Source organism: Malurus melanocephalus, unplaced genomic scaffold (assembly GCF_030028575.1).
Source record: "Malurus melanocephalus ecotype Western Australia unplaced genomic scaffold, MMel_1.1 scaffold_297, whole genome shotgun sequence".
NCBI lineage: Eukaryota > Metazoa > Chordata > Aves > Passeriformes > Maluridae > Malurus > Malurus melanocephalus.
This window is the reverse complement of record NW_026623529.1, coordinates 912,201-925,793: the sequence shown is the minus strand read 5'-3', so window position 1 is coordinate 925,793 and position 13,593 is coordinate 912,201. Positions and strand designations below refer to the sequence as shown.

The 13,593-nt window shown below is 36.4% G+C and overlaps 1 protein-coding gene across 3 annotated transcripts in view; it reads left to right on the top strand.

Moving 5' to 3' along the window:
* Positions 1–13,593, top strand: part of ARPP21 (cAMP regulated phosphoprotein 21) — a 138,827-nt gene that overhangs the window by 23,568 nt on the left and 101,666 nt on the right. The window lies entirely within an intron of this gene.

Sequence of the window (13,593 nt, the reverse complement as noted above, 5' to 3'; positions counted from 1 at the left end):
CTGCATTTGTAACTGGGGATGTGATAAAAGGGATCTAATGGTGTTGATGTTAATGCCCATAGCAGAGTCAGATATTCCAGGGATAACAKATTTGCCTGCATGGTATTTTTTAAAAAGAGGATTGGTGTAAGTGCTGGTTTTCCTAATACTTCATGCTCTCAGCTCTTTTTAAAGGCCAAATTCACCATGGACTWAAATAATTAGAACACATAGAAATGGCAATATTTTTTCTCCTTTTTGTGAGCTATTTCCTTGTATCTTTTCTTCCATTTTCCTCCTTAATTTTTGAAATAAACAAGGAAATTAAGTACTGAAACTCCATTAGTGCAACATTGCAGTAGAGAATGAAATTGTCAGGATGGCTGCTTATTGTTCCCACAACCATTATAACTAGGCTAAGTAGCATAAAACATAGAACAGAGCAATATGGAATATTCCTTATGACACATTATGTATGCTGTGGGAGCCATCACTTTGAAAATCTTGACTTCTGTGTTTTTGAAATGTCTTTTGAAATGTAACTTTTTTTTTTTTCTTTTGCATGGACATTTTTTTCTGTGCCTGCTGGTGATACAAATCAGGTTATGAATGCCATCCTGATATCACTGTGAAAAATGCATAGCAAGCAGTCCTTTATTTAATAAAAACTGTTGCAAGAAGAAATAAATTACAGTATGCAGCGAAATGAAAAGGCTTAAAACAGTGAGCTCCATTATGGCCACATTGCATCTCAGTACATTCTTCTAAATGATCTTGGATAAATGTTTTAGAAAAACAAGTTGAAGTATTACTTCTTTGGCTTACAGACAACTAAAGGGATACTTTAATTACAGTTGTATTCTGCTGACTTGTAAGTGTCATACCATTTTGCAATTTAGCAAACCTTTGGTTTTTGTACTGCCATGCAATTAACAGTTCCTGTGCCAAGGCTRCACCATGTAGATATCAGGAATGTTACTAAAGCCCTGACCTGAGCAGAAGTAAACTCACAGTGATTGCAGAAGCTAATCTCTGCACGCTGCTGTGGCAACACAGCAAGTCTTGCTCTGTTCCCCAGTCCAGTGGTGGGACTCCTGAGCTGTGGTGATCTCCTTTTAGTCTGCTTGCTGTCTCTTCCTGCTTTTAATCTGATTTGGTTCTRATGTTTGCATGTTTTAGCTGTCAGACAATGAAGACTCTCATRTGTCTCTCATAACATATGAAGACTCTCATAACTTGAAGGAAGGATGAGGAAGATTGGTCTAAGACTGGCCATGTGAGAGTCGGATTATTTCTGTTTAGTTGMAGAAAATAGCTTCATTTTCAGTGTCAGCATTGCTGCCATTCTTTAGTTTTCTGCCATTATCCTCCTCTTATGACTCCCATTTAAATCAAGGGGAGTTTGTTTGGAGCAGCAGGATAGTTTRTAGCCAACAGCAGGGTATTGCATTCATAATGATTTTGTTTAACTTCCTATAATTGGAGTTCAAGTGCAGAAATTCTGTTTGGTTTTATCCTGTTATAATAAGAAACTGGAGTTTCTGTAAGGGTCTGTGATATTTTGATGTCCAGCTGTCCTTGGATGTTAATTAATGTTTAAGTGTCTTTATTCTATATTTCTTGTTATTCTTTATTCTAAATTCTAACAGAATTATGATACATATTTTACATTTTTAATAGAGAGTTGGCTTTGTCCCTAAGGATACTTACCACATTCTTGTCTCATTTTGGTGGACTTGCTTCCCATATTGTGGTAGCTCCAAGCAGCTACTGTGAAAATGTGGAAGATTCTGTATTATCACAGATTAAAAATATTTCCCTCGTCAAATAGGATGCAATCTATTTCATTTCTTAATTCTAGTTAAAATGGTGAATTAGTAGGAGCACAGTGCTATCTGAAATGGTTTAAAAGCAGATTCACCTTTGGATGGCYTCACAGGTGTTATCTTTGCTGCCAAAAGGTGGACTGTGAGAGTAACTTTGACAGCCACAGCTTCAAGACTCCTCATTTATAGGTCAAGATGAAGTTTGCTGTTAATAACCCAACTATTTTGATGGTCCTGTGCTAGCATGGAGCTACGAAATTGTACATTTGTTTTCCCTGAGCTGGCTGTCTAACTCAGAAGCTCTCTTAGGAGAACTGAGATTCAGAAGAGGGGTAGAAAGAGAGAGATATGGGGGTTTTATCCTTGGGGGTTTATCCATTTAGTTTTTCTCTGATGCRGSAAGYATCCCTTCCTGCATCAGAGAAAAACTGAAGTAAAAAGATGTAACAGTGAGATCATAGGCTTCAGGTGGATTCTGATCTCCAKGCAKGCAGGAACTTCTRAGGATCAGGGCTTTTCTGGCCCAATTCTCAACTTGAATCAAAAGTAGCTTTATTGGTGCTGTTGAGCCTTTAACATATGGGACTGCATGGTGCAGTTACAGGGGTTGCTGGTGGACTGTGCTTGGTCCTTGCTAAATAATGGAGATTTTCTGAAGATGTTACTTTACTAATTTAGAGGAACACCTACAGTGTGCCCAAAAAGTTCTTTGATTTGAGACAGCTATGGATCAAATTAAAGGTAAATTCCAGAACTGAATTTACTGCTAGGTACTTTTTTTTTTTTGAGATATGCAACAGTTTCATTGACTTTTTTTTTCTGTTGGATTTCTGAGGAAAGAAAATGAAACTTGTCAGATTATGTMTATATAGTAGATGCATTTAAAACCAATGCTCATCTCTAAGAGCAGAGAAAAATCACCTGTGAAGCATAGAAGCCTATGTAATAGCAAAAGGAAAAAAACTTCAGCCCAGTTAATCCTGATCAGCATACAGAAACACAGTTGACAGCCTGGAACTGTGAGGTTTTAAGGAGAAGAGAGAGAACATTGCTCAGAGACACAACCATTTTAATTGAATTATTTTGGAGAATAGCTAAAATCTCTAGCAGCTGAAGTTAAAGTCAAATACATTTTTTTGTAAAATTCGTTTTTCAAGTCCTCTCAAGTTTTTTTTTTTTAGAATATGGCCATAACTTATACTGTTAGGTGATTACTCATTTAGTCACAAAGAGGTATTTCTTATGGTAATAAAAGTTTTGGTATTTTAGATTGTGATTTTTTGATTTCCACAATGGAGTGAAAATTTTCACTCAGTCGTATGGATTTTTTTTTTTTTGAAAGTCATGGATTATGGGAAGTTCAGTGATTCTCTGGCAGAGTTGCTAGTGTGGTTGTTTACACTTGCTTCTGATGGTATTTGCTAAAACTTGGAATATTGGTAASCTTGCTTACAGTCAGCACCTCTACATAACAAGCCCCTAGGTGTTTTAACCCCATTTTGTATATTKACTAGGGATTTGGGGCAGAGGGGGAAGGGGAGGGTGCATTTGATTATTTATTTACTATTTGCATATTGAAATTAATGCTTATAAACTGAATGTCATAATTGTGTGATTTTGAGATAYTATAGCACTTCTAATTCTGTTTGTGGAATAGTTTATTTTCTCTATTCTTCTGTATGGAACTGCAATTCTCCTTCCCTCATCTCAGTGTCTCCAAACATACATCAGATGAAGGTTTTTAATCAGTATTTGATCTGATTTTTTTGCTGCAGAGTGTCATAAATTAAGCAAAACATACAGTAAATTACTTATATTGTCTGTTGTGTAAAGTTCTCAGGCACCTAATTTTTAATATCAGAAGAAAAAGGCATCAATTCTTTCCATTGCACTTTGACAGRTTACAATAAAACATGCAAAGGATAATGTCTTTTTTTTTTTTTTTTCAGGAAAGGTGATTTGTGGGAAGGGTTGCATTTCTGAGGAGAACTGGGTTTATAGTGACAGAAATGGTTACTGACTTGTCCTTTCTCATAGTTGTGTCATGTTTCATYTGCCTTTGGAAATCTTGAAGGTATCAGAATAAATCTTGAGCTCAAATAACTTGCCATTACATATGAAGGAATAATTCACCAAATAGAGTCTGTGCTTTGCACAACAGTAAGGTTTCAGTTATTGGAAGGGWAAGTTCAACCTAGACTCCAAATATGGAAAAATAAGTAAAAAAATACTTAATTCCCAGGTGAGCTTTATAAAATGTTTAGAGGAAGAAAAAAGAGAGTCACTGAATTACGTGGTTGAATACCACTAAAATATACATAAGCAGCCAATATGAAATTTTAGTTAAATAATTTAGGGCAGCTGAAGTTCCAAAGTACTCATTAAATTCTGAAATCTTAGAGATACCGTCTTGAATTGTTATGAGAAACTTCTATTAAAAAAAAAAAAAAAAAAAGAACAAAAAAACCCCAAAACTTTCATTTAAAAGTCCCATTTTACAGTTTCATTTAAAGCCACACTGGAACTCACACGTGCAAATACATCTTTACTTTAAAGAATTTGTAGCATAGAGCTATCTTTAATATATATCATAATCAGTRAAGTTCTACCACCTACATTTTTCTGCTTCAAATTTCATGCAATATATTCTTCTCTGTGATTCTGGTGCTGTGCTTGATAATCATATTTTTGTTTTTCCTCATACTGAGAAGAGCAATGAAAAAAATKATATGATGTGATGATATGGCCATTCTGCAGTGGAAATCAAATGTATTGGAGGCTGTAGAGTTTTGGTCCCACACCTCTCTCCTGTAATTTAAATCTCAGTATTTTTAGATCATTGATGTAGTTAGTGGTTTCTAGTGCCAAGTAAGACAGATTGTTTCACTGCAGGTAAACACAATTTTTGATATTGTAGGAGTTTTTTTTAAAAATAATATTTGAACTTTTGGAGACTTCAATTTGTATAAYAAAATTTAAAGTACTGAAAAAGCTCAGTTTTTCTGATTGTTTTTTTTTTTTAGAATGTCCTTTTAGATTAAATATATTTTTTTTCCCTAGTTTAAATTTAATAGAACATATTCCTTGGAGACATTGGCTTGAATATCTGATTTCTTCAGTGTATTCATTGCTCTTTTATTAGTTCCTGTGTCCTGAAGCTTTCTGGCTGGCTGTATGTGGGGTGGCCWATTACATTTTTAACAAAACTGGTTATCTCTCATAAATATGTCATAATTTCTTTCCTGAAAAACACAGTCAGACATTGAAACATTTTTTTCTGCCTTTTCTTCTGTTTGTGATATCACAGGGAGCCTTCAATTACCCACTGGAAAAGGCAAACATAATGTTGAAACCACAGGGTTTCTGGCAAGATCTTTTCAGAGGCCAAAGCTGCAAATCTGTGAACTGGCATTGCCTGTTCTGTGAAGCTGAGCTTCTGCCTTTTCTCTCTCGACTATTGTAACTGTTTTGAAGATAATTTCTTCCTCTCAGTGGCCATTAGGGTGACAGGGTAAATATCTGGTCGATTTTTCATGGCTGAATGGCTTTATTGGTTTCTTCAGCACTGGATTGCAATGTGTAACATATTGTACTGATGCTGCTGAGGAGGGAATGTGGTGTATATCAGTATCTTAGAATGGGTGTTACTCTCTGCTTTTTCAAAGGACGAGGGAAGTGGCAAAAGTTTTAAGGCTTGATTTGTGAGTATAAATTGAGTTTATAAGTTGATAAATAAGTTCAGCTTATTTGTCACTCCAGTGCTTGAAGCATTGTGCAAAAATGTGTAATGGCTTTGTTGGATTTTATAGCATGATTTAGTCATGAGGCCTTTTGACTTCTAATTTATATTTATAGTTGGTATTTTTCTTAATTTCCTTTTGAACCAATGGCAACATAAAGTATTGAATACAATCCATAACATACTTAAGGCTTCTTTTCTTTTTTTTTTGTAATGTGTGATATTTATTACCTAACTGCATTGCCTGACGCCATACAAAATTGCAGCCCACAAAATGGGATTAATATATTTTCATAGATTATAAATATGCACACACTCAAATATAAATATATTTAGATTAAGTACATAAAATATATATTTTCATATTATATGTGTTTATAGTTTCTCTGTAATATTGGCAGAAAGGTAATGTCTCTAGCTTAATTTTCTTTTTCTTCAGAAGGGCTTCTAACAACCAGAAAAAGGGCATGTGTATCCGACATGGAAAAATAGCCATTCTTTGGAATCAAATTAAAAAACTTTGACCATTTCCAGACTTGATTGAAAACTGTGAAAATCTTGTCCATAGGTCTTGCAAGATTTTAGACAGRAGAGCAATTCATAGCAGAATGGATATACTTGATGAGACTTGGTCTGTGTAAACTCTTCTCACTGGATGTTGCTCTCCCAAGTTTACTAATGCTCAAAATAAGTCCTCAACAAAGCATTTGTATTCCAGTATATTTTCTAATAAATACTACCAAAGAAATTTTAGGGATGTTTCGTTGTTGATAAAGAAAATTTAATAAGATTATTTATTAAAAAGCATAAAATCATCTGGTACTGGGAAGTYTCAAAGGGTCTGTCTAGCCTTTGTTGATTTTGATGGCTAGAATATGAGTTAGAAAACTTGTTCAGCATTAAAACAAGCTTGATATAAATTGTCTTTGAATTTGGAAAGTATAATTGTACTTTCTGAGCAGAGGTGGGGGGGATACCTCATAGTGTATGATGGTGCTTTTTTGATTTAGTTTTTTTAATCTTTGTTGCTTTTGTTTTGTTTTTTTTTTTTTGTTTTTTTTTTCTGGAATGAAGAATTTTACTTCAGCTGCAGGCTGAAGTAAAATGTTTTGTTTCAGAAAATGGCCTTAGGAAAGCAAGAATAGCTGCTATGTTTAATTCTGGTAATCAAAAGAGACTTTTTGAAGAAATAAGTTTTTTTTTTCCCTTTCAATTCTTGTCTGAAAGCTTTTTGCTGTTTTGCAGTCAGTGTTTGTCTGCTAAGGCAATTCTGGTTGTTAAGCTCAGGTCTGTTTCATCAGTGTAATGCTGCTTTGCTCTTAGCAATTATTTTCTTTCAGGATTTGCCAATTAAGCTRGTGCTTGTGAAAATGCACCTAATTTGTCAAGAAATGGTAGGATGAAACATAGGAGCTATTACAGAAATTGGAAAAGAAAAAAATCAGGAACAGCACATGTGAGACTCAATGATATTTGGTCAGTTCTTGATGTATTTTCATTCTGTTTATGCCTCCATCCCCTGGTGAKGTTGGAAGAAGTGTAAAACAATTGCTTGTAAGTTATGGGCCRTCAGTTTCCTGAATGTTGTGTATTTTAAAATACCGTGCTGGTAATCTGCAAAATTGTTTTGTTTCTTTTGTTTAGGGATGTTGTGAGCTTTTTTTCCCCTTTCGGACTTGACTGCTTTGTGTTTGGTTATTAGTGAATGATGAAAGATGGCTTAGCTGGCTGCTTGTTTATTACCTGCAGYCTGCTTAGGCTGAAATCTTCAAAGGCGTATATGCTCAAAAAGCAGATACACAGTGCTGGGGATTTCTAGTCAAGTCCTTTAGCTTTTGGAGAAACTGAGTGAAGAAACAAGTTAAGTTGATCTTGTAGTTCTATGTGTAAAGCAAAATGGATGTAATCTGTAGCTACCTAAGAGATATGGCAAAGAGAAGGCATTGAAGGAAGAAAGAGTAAGGATAGCTTGACTTAGAGAAACAAAGAAGTGTTTCCAGAACTTCTGCATTAATCTCAGTTATATGTGTATATTCTATTAAAATCAAAATGAGTGTAAACTGTATATTCTCCCAGATTTCATTATGCATGAAAGTGTATAACATCACACGAACAGCTTTATTTATGTCACCGAGCTTGTGCTGGGGATCTGTAATCCCACCAATTCAGTCTGTGGTGGCAGCCAGAATCAGGGTCTCTGCAGTACCTCTGAGTTGCCCTCAGCAACTTTCTGTGGGGAACACAGGTTCATTTATGCCATGATGTTGGTCAGTGTTTCATATTGAAGTGACAGTATTCCCTCTGGGATGTCCTTGTGTTATTCATTGTCCTTAAATTGGTTTTAGTATTTGTGGAAATGGAGCTCCTCTAGTGCATTCCCAACTATCTTCCAAGTGGTGGAGGAACATCTGTGCCCAGAGTGTAGTCTTGGTGAGATGTGAGGAAATAATGAAGCAGACTGTCAATTGAAAAAAAAAAAAAAAAAGTGGACTAGAGGCAGATAGTTATGGAAATAGTGCAGACCTGTTTAACTGGCAATTAAAACGAATGGGCTTCTTTAAACCTACCAGCAAATGATGAGGTGATGTGCAGTTATTTCCCACAGGAACACAAAAGTATTGTGAATTCAAGAAAGCTAATTAAAGTGGAGAACAGCTATTGGCACAGTAAGAAAAATGTTCAAAGTATTTGATATGTACAGTGGGGTAATAGAGATGATKTCCTGGCAAGGCAGTGAGATTCTTGAGCATCCTTGCAGCAAAATTACTAAAGCATCCTCCCTAGACCTCTAGTCATAAAATAAAGCTATTGGTCTCCAAAGAGGACTTTGTGATATAATTATCTTCAATAGCTGAGAAATAGACCTGATTATCTGGGAAGATGAGTTTCAGTCCCTCCTTCCATTTGAATTGTGTATTTGCCTATGCTGGCTATTGTTTTCATTATGGGGTTTAAGGAAAATTACTTTTTGTGTATTTCAAGGAGACGTGTGCATTGAAAGGATGGCTAGAAACCTCGCTTCTTTCTCTTCAGAGTCACGAGTGCTGTGCTGTTTTCCACCAGCTTTCAGTGAGACCAGTTAATTTAATGACTTTGATTTTAGGGAAATTAGTCAGGTTTTTTCAGGGAATGAGATAAAATTTGGCATATGTTTGAAATGCATGAGGTGGTGTTGAAGGCTGTTCTAAAGCAAACAACTCATTCCAGGAGTGCTGATTTGTACATCTGATTAGCTTGTTAAAAGTTTGGGTGTTACTCAGTTCCTACTAAACTTGCGTGATTGACATTTATTAGCCAGATCACTCAGCCTCATATCTTTTCATGCTGATCCTGGAAGACTTCAAATGATCATTGTGACAGATAAAAGAGCTTCTTTTTTTCCTAAGCCTTTTCTTAAGTACTAAAACAAAGCAGTCTCTCCCTGTAGGCCATCTATATTTATTTTTCTGGGTAAAGCTTCTAGCTTTGCAGAAATATAACAAGCTGGAGAGAACATCATTATTAYTTGGCTGAAGATAATGACATTGACATGAGGTCATCTGACAGGGGATTAAAGTGGAAAAATATTGGTGGTAATCTGTTAGGATCAAGAGGATCCTTTTGAAAAAAAAATGAATCAGGTGTAAACCACAGTGTTGATTTGCTTCTCGGTTTTTTCTTTGGTTTCTAAACAGTTGCTGTAATTTGTAAATACTGGGTTTCACATGCAGATTGGGATAAAAGCCAGTGCCATTCCAAGAGAGATGTTTCATCTAGGAGACTGCTCCATATCATCTAGTTGCCTCTTTTAAAAGACAACTGTTTTTTATATAAGGTTTTAAATCTAGTTCAGTGTGTTTCAATCTGCCCTGTTTCCATCAAATTTGGCTGCCATTGATGGTTCATTTCTGGTGTGTTTAAGCTGAGTCAGGGGTCTCTGCACTGTTGCTTGTATGCAGATGCTCATGTTTTTGTAACTCTTGGGAAAAAATAGTGTCGGCTGACAGTCTCTGGTAAAGTGCCATCAGTAAATGACCTTTTATTTGCAATGGTTTGTGGCACGTAGGAGCAGAAAATGTAGGCAATCACACTATTTGGTTTTCTAGTGATGATGGAAAGAGGACAATGTGAGGAGGAGGTGAGAAATAAAATATGACATCAAACACTTTCATTAACAATATTTTTGCAACCATTTGCAATATTTTTGCAACCTTAAATTGTTTTTTAAGGTTTAGTCTTCAGTCTTTTAACAAACAATGAACTTGTAGAATTCTATGTATTTCACAGCCTTAACATTTTGAGKTTTTTTTCCATACTAAAGCATTTTTATATGAGAACTGGCATGGATTATTACCCTGCTGTGCTAATACACCCCAGCAAGCTTGGCTTCCAAGTGCATTTGTGCATTTCTTTGGGAAATGTGGGAAAACAGTAGAAAGGAACACACAGTAACACCTGTCTAATGATGTAAAGACTTTGACTAGTCCGAAATACCAGGAGACTGACAAGTGGGTTGTAGTGTGCTTGATCTAAAACTGTAGGATTTATTTTACTTGCCTTTTTTATGTTTGGTGATGGTGTTGTTAGGGGTTTTTTTTGTTGGTTTTGTTGGGATTTTTTTTTTAAACAATACATTTTATATGAAGAGTTTCTTTGAAGCCATAAAAAAGTTGAAACTTTTGTTTTCATTATGAAACCTGAGATTTTCTTTGATTTGCTTAATGATAGAAACTGTAATATTTAAGCAGTTGTAAAAAACTGTAATTTTTAAGCATTATTTAACATGTCAAATAATGGGAAGTTTATGGTTTAAGCCATGAGAATTTGGCCAAATTGTGGGTTGTGTCTACTGATAAGATAATTCTGTAGTCCATTTCCAGTGCCTTCCAGRAGTCTGATGAGTGAATTAGTAATAACGAGTCAAACCTCTCAATACATATGGATGAGGTTTATATTGCATAGTGGAAATCCCGACTGRCAACTCCTCTTGCAGCTCATGGAGTCATACCATTCATGAGCGTGGAGAATCATGATGGGAAGAGAAGGATCCTGTAGTATAGGTATGGCCAGTATCAGCAAGTATGCAGTAGCAGGATCTATTCATGCTGAAATGATTTTTACCTCTKTGCTTGGCAGATTTGTTTGAAGAAAAGCCCTTGGATTTCTCTCTGTCAGAGTTCAATSCTGCCTGCTGCTGCTGCCTGCTCTCAGTTAAAAGCATGCTCTTTGGCCTTACAGCCTGCTCATCTCTTCTCGGAGAGAGAATGTGTGTGATACTGGGGGCACAATGACCTTGGAAAGCCTGCTTTAGCATGTGCACCTCTGAGGCCATCAAATCRTCTCATGAATAATAGAGAAAGGGCTTGCTCACCTGTAGTGGCCTCTGAGGGTTTTGTCAGGTGTCTCTCTTGAATTTCTGTTGATGATAAGCTCTCACGTGCTCTTGCTTAGGGCTTTCTAACCCCTTTCTTCTTGCTTTTCTGTTCTTGGGGTTTTGACAGTTCTTCTAGGTATGGATTTTAAACTCTTGCATTAAATTAAGTGTATTCCTTCCCACAGACTTTTCTTGGAATCTGCGTGGTATGTGTTGTATGAATGTATGTGACCATCCACGCCTTCTTCCWTCCCATTCTCTTCAAGCTCTGACTGTCATTGTTCAAGCTCAGTAGTACTTTCAGCTTCTAAAATGAAAATCCTGGTAAAAAGAAAGGAATTTAAGAAAAAGCTCAGCATTTCCATCCCACAGTGTATGCTGAGCAGCTGGTGCTTATAAATTCTATACAAACAGATTATATTTCCATTAAAGTGGATCTACAAGTGACTTGGTGGGTCCCTGTGTTTTCTGTTGGATTGCTGTGTGCAATATTCAAGTTGCTTTAAGGGGACTGAAATTTTGCCACAAACTCCCGTAGACTGCTGAGATCCCAAACCCCCATGAAATTTTGCTCACTTGCATATCAAGAAGGTGGTTTTTGCCTAGCAACAAGCTTTGTGGTTTCTACCTGAGGATCAAAAACAGAAGTGCATTTGTTCAGTCTTTTGCGTCACTTCGGTACTGAAGGTTTTGACAGTCAAATCATCGCTGACATTTCTGTTGATGCGCAAGAAAGAGAATAATCCAGTATGTTTTTCCATAGCAGTGCTGTCACTGCAGCACTTACAATAGTAAAAAGTACATTCATCGCTGAATAATGACATATCCTGGAAACATAGGAGAAACAGAGATATATTTCCAACAAAAGTGTCTCACTTTTTTAATGGCTATTTTCTGTCTGATTCCTTTTTGCTATTTATACTCTCCYTGAGATATTTTATGGAAACCTGAGCCCCTCTGAAAACCCACCCAAACAACCAGAAGTGTATTTTACGTATTGTAGTGTGTAAATGATTAGTCATCACTTGTAACTTGCTTAATGAAGGAGGAGGAAAGCTATATTAAGGGAAGGTGAAGAGCTAGATTTGACTGCTATATGTCTCACTTCTTCTTGCGTTCTGTTTCCCAGAAGATAAAGGGAAGAGGATTATGAAGGATTTCTTTAAACGATCATCCTAAGAGATGTTGTTATTCTGGGTTTGAGAATGGTAGCTGTACATTGTGAGATTATTTTCCWCTTGTTTCTCTTTTCTTGGGGAAATTTATGGATCGCTTTTGTTGTTTTAATTTAAGATTCTGTGGTCTTCTTGTACATTGCCAATGAAAAATGATGTTGTCTTCTGAGATCTTAAGTGTAACAATAAGGGGAACTCATTTTATGAGGAAATCTGTCTTGGGTAAAGCATGATAGGATGATGTTGAACATCTGTGGCACAAGACCAAGTCTTGGCAGATCACTTGCTGCATATGATATCCTTTGGTTGGTTGGTTTGTTGTCTGGTTTTTGTTTCACTCTGTTTGTTTGTCTTATGAATAGTTAATTCATAACAAATGGTCACGCTGGAGAATGCTGAAATCAATTTTGTGAGTGTTCTGATTTTGGTACAGATATTTGTGTCTCTGTTAGTTTTGGAGGGTTTTGATTACAACAGTCTATTTTCTGGATGGCAGTTCTCCAGGTGAAAACTTAATGCATTGTATTTCCTTGGGATTTTTAGTTTGTGATTGATTTTTGTTGATTTCTTCCCCTTCCCCCTCCCCCCATCTCTCTTTTGGAAGTGTGAGGGATTCAGTTAATGGAAGAYGGTTATGAAGAAAGGATTTTTAAGTCAGTGGTTTATTCACTCTTTGCTCTCTGAGTACTGGCTCCGTGAGATACTTTTATGTGTGCTTGAGTTCTTAGTTTTCCATGGTGTTCTTCCACTCCCATCGTGAGCCTATGTTTGCAATGAGCTAGAATTTCGAAAAATATCTGTGAAAAATACCAAAAAGCTAGTGGGAAGACTTATTTTCTATTGCTCTCTACAAATTATTAAATGGTTTGAGGAAAAGAAATAGTTATGTATATGAATTTGCAGGATGGCAGTGATATTTTACAGAAACTGTGTGCTGGTCTCCTCCATGTGCCAGAGCCCCTGGAGAGAGCAGGACTGGAATATTGTGAAAAGCTAAACTCTACTTCTGGTGCTTCAAATTYAGCTCTTTTCTCATGCAAGTTCAGCATGCTGACACGTGCTGTACAGCAATTGCAGCCGTGCACAATGAAAAATGTACTGCAGAAATAAGAAACTGAATAACAGGAGATGATTTTCAGGTTTTTTTTAAATTTTATTGTTACTTGGCTTCCTCCTCCCTCCCCAGTAGAAACATATGTGCTGCTTTTTTGTGTCTGCACTGAGTGCTTCAGCCGTGACTCACGTGCAGGTCTTGTGAAGAGCTGCCTGTTGTACCAAGACAGTTCAGCACATGGCCATGCCTTGCAAATCAGTCCAACTCATCCTAAAATGCTCATTTTCTGTTCAATCAGCTATTCAGCTGGCAAACACAATCCTGATGAACAGCAAAAATTGCATTGCTGAGGAAACTCTTTGTTTAGGTTTATTTTCGAACCATTACCTGGAAATCTCATTTTTCTTCTTCACACAGTGCTTCAGAAGAAATTTTTTTGCTGGCTGTTGTTYRGGGAATAGGATCTC